Below are 4,121 nucleotides of genomic sequence, written 5' to 3'. Positions count from 1 at the left end.
TCCAGCCCCCTCCCTTATAGTTTTTTGTTTTTTGGTTTTTTTTGGTGTGGATATTACAGGATATGATTTTGTTCTATAGCTTGGGCACAAGAAGCATTATAGTACTTCACTTTTAATCAAATTAAACCTGATTTAAATTCTCATGTGCAAAGTAGGGATAGAGAAGGCTTCTGTGACAACCTCTACCACCACCTCAACCCCCACTCTTTCAAAAAAAGTTAACAGCCAAAAATGGAAGCCATCAAAGAGAACTCTTAAAAACTGTGATAAGGATGCTGAAGTGTAGCTGTGTAGCTCTCCATTATTGATGGCTTCTAGTGGGGGTGGAGGTGAGGAAGGACTCGCTTCCTTCCTTCCTTCCTTTCTCTCTCTCTCTCTCTCTCTCTCTCTCTCTCTCTCTCTCTCTCTCTCTTTCTTTCTTTCTTTCTGTTTTATTTTGAGACAGGCTTTCTCTATGTATCCCTGGCTATCCTGGAACTCAGTCTGTAGACCAGGCTGGCCTTAAACTCAGAGATCTGCCTGCCTCTTCCTCCAGAGCATTGGGATTAAAGGTGTGTGCCACCAGCACCATCCTGAAAATAATTTATGTGCAATTGATCTTTGCCTGCATATATGTCTGTAGGAGGGCATTGGATCCCCTGGAACTGGAGTTAAAGACAATTGTGAGCTCTTATGTAGGTGCTGGGGATTGAACCCAAGTCCTCTGGAAGAGCAGCTGGTGCTCTTAACTGCTGAGTCTTCTCTCTAGCCCCTCCGGGGAGCTAGTCACTGGGAGTTTGACCATGGTCCAGTGAGTATATGGACAACACAAACTGGACAATTTTTTTTTTTATTTTATTGAGGGGGTGAAGTGGAAATCACAAAGGAAATAGACTGGCCTTTATATCTGAAAGTTCAAAGAAGGCATGGGAGTTGGTTTGATAGTAGCCTCACATCATCATTTTGGACATTTTTTCTTCCTGTTTATGTTCTATTTTCTGGAATGTCAGCTTACTTCTAGTCTCAAGGTAGTTGCAAACTGCTACTACTTGCTTCTTTGTTGGCACTCACATATGGGGAGAAGGTAGAAAGAGGGGGAGTGAAAGTTAGGTGGACTGTTTCAGAAGCTCCAAGGCCTTTGAAAATATTTCCTCCTTGATTTTTATTAGGTGTTGTGACAGGGCAAGGGATTCAGAGGCTCCTCCATCTTCTATTCTTGTTGAGTGCATTTGAGTTTAACTAAAATTTGATCTCTTTGATGGGAAGCCTCAAGGAAAATTACCCAACCTGAGATAGAGATGCCCCAGCTAACTTATCTTAGCTTCTGTTAAACAACTTGCTTGTGCAGAACTGCCACCCCCTCTAGCTAACTGCTTGTGTAAGCTTCTGTTAAACTGCCTGCTTGTACAGACACCCTCACCCCCAGCTAACTGCTTAGCTTCTGTTAACCTGCTTGCTTGCACAGAGCCACCCCCACAGCTGCCAATAAAGATACTAGAATGTGGTTTTGCCTTTAAAAACCCCTTACTCTAGGTGTGATGGTACACACCTTTAGTCTCAGCACTTGGGAGGCAGAGGCATGTGAATCTCTGGGTTCAAAGCCAGCCTGGTCTGTAAGTGAGTTCCAGGACAGAGAAACCATGTCTTGAAAAGAAAAAATAAAAAACCAAACCAAAACAGAACAAAAACCCAACTGGCTCGATAGACTGTGCCTGTATGGTCTTCTCCAGTGGGCATCCCATAACAATGTCTTATCTTGAACCAAGAACTATTGCAAAGAATCAGACTGATGCTCATCAGTTTTCAAATTGGCCCACATTTCTTATTATTGCAACCAATATGGGCTATTTTCTCTCCAAAGCACAAACACAATTCATGGAGAAGTGAACAAAAGTGAGAATAATTATCAATAAAAGAGACAAATTTTTATCAAAAATATGTGTGCAGATACTCATAGAGGCCAGAAGAGGGTATCTAATCCTCTGGAGCTGGAGTTATGGGTGTTTGTAGGACCCTCTGATGTATAGGTAGTGGGAATTGAAATTTGGTTCTCTGGAAGATCAGGAAGTACTCTTTTTAAAAGATATTTTTAAAGATTTTATTTTATGTATGTGAATACACCATTGTTATTCTCAGACACAACAGAAGGCATCAGATCTCATTACAGATGTTTGTGAACCACCATGTGGTTGCTGGGAATTGAACTCAGGACCTCTGGAAGAGCAATCAGTGTTCTTAACTGCTGAGCCATCTTTCCAGCCCCAGGAAGTGCTCTTAACCACTGAGCCATCTCTCCAGTTCCAATTTTGTTCATTTTTATTGATGTATATTTGTTGTGACTTTAAATAATGGCAAGGTACTTATGCAAAACACTGTCTAGTGTGGAAGGGGACATTAATCATTATATAGCACAGTGTTAGGAAGGTTGGATTAGAAGTATTGTTATTAGTGAATCATGTAGCATGGGAAATGGATGGACTTCTAAGGCAGAAGAGGCTTCCGTTTATGTTTAAGTGAGGCATTTGGTAGGAGAGATGTGGAGTTAGGGTAGAGAGCGATTCACACATCAGAATCCTGGAAGGCCTGCATATGAGTTAACTTTTTTCCATCACAGATCATCATCAGCTTAGAAGCTGGAAACAATGAGCATTTATGGCAACAAACTCTGAGGATTTGGGAGTGCTAAGAGTCCAAGCATTTCTCCCTTGGCTAAGTGATTTTGATACAGAATCTTTCAGAAATTACAGGGAGGCTTGAATCAAGGCCATAGGCCAAAGCTATGCGGCCTCCAGTTTATATGGTGGGAGGATCTGCTTCTAAGCTTTGAGGGGGAGGAGAAAAGTGGGTAGTTGGAGGAGAAAAAACAGAGAGGGTTGAAGAGAGAGTGGGAAGGAGTGGAGGAGATGGGAAAAGGAAAAGAAGGGGTGGGGGAAGAGTGTTGGTACATGTATTACAACTCATTTGGTCCAAAGTCCAGAATACCTTAGTTTTTAAACCTAGTATTTCTTTTTCTGTTGCAGAATCCCATCCAGGAGAGTAAATTATATTAAGTTGTCAATATCTTTTCAGGTTTCTCTATTCTGTGCCAGCACCTCTGGTTTCCTTTGCTTTTAATGGCCTTGATAATTTGGAGGGATTCTGCTCAGGTTATTTAGTGAGACACAATAACTTTCTAAACTAATCTCTGAATGTAATCTCATCACTTGTGACCATAATCTATTTGTTAGAAGCCAATGCTAACCCACATTCATCAGGAAGGGAATTAAACTGTAGCTTTTGAAGACAGCAGTATAAAAGAATTTGTGGTCAAGTCCTTGGGCTCTACCTCCAAAGTGTTGGTTTTAGTAGGACTGTAGTGGAATCCAAGAGTTTGCATTCCTAACAAGCTTCCAGGTACTGCTTCTGTGAATGGGCTAGAGATTTATCTTAGGGTTCTATTGCTGTGAAGAGATACCATGATCAAGGCAACTCTTGTAAAGGAAACCATTTAATTGGGGCTGGCTTATAGTTTCAGAGGTTTAGTCCATTATCATCATGGTGGGAAGTATACATTTCCACCTGACATTAAAATAACTGAGACACAGAAAGGCTAGTAGACTAGTCTTAGGTCACACAGCTTGCTAATGATGGGGTTAAATTTAGAGCTGTGTCATTTGAGCTGTGGCCCAGCACAAGTTTCCATTATACAGGCCTCTTTCACATTTCCTCAACTTTTAGGACTGTGCTACTTTTTAGGGAAGCATAAAATTAGGCACATTAATTTTAAGTAATTAAAACATTGGAATAAAAGAATTTAAAGTAGCAGTTTGTGCAGCAGAAAAGGAAATTATGAAAAAGTTGATGGGTGAGTTCAGAAGGGTCAGCAGTACTGTGTCACATAGGTGAAAAAACCTCTTTCCCCACCAACACTCAGCTTTTCCCTTCTCGGGGATCTTCACCTATAACTTCCACCTGTAGGTATCACCCAAAAAAAGTGAGTAGACAACCATAGACCACTCCTTTTTGTCTGCCTATGCAGTCCCAGTTGCAGTCAGTGTCCTGCTCTGTTGGCAAAACTGCCCTTTACAAAGCTTGTTGCTAAGTCTCTTTAGGCTTTGCTTTGAATGGAAAAGGCAAAGTAGTCCAGGTATCTATTATGTTGT

This window comes from Mastomys coucha, chromosome X (assembly GCF_008632895.1).
Source record: "Mastomys coucha isolate ucsf_1 chromosome X, UCSF_Mcou_1, whole genome shotgun sequence".
NCBI lineage: Eukaryota > Metazoa > Chordata > Mammalia > Rodentia > Muridae > Mastomys > Mastomys coucha.
This window is presented reverse-complemented; position numbering follows the sequence as displayed.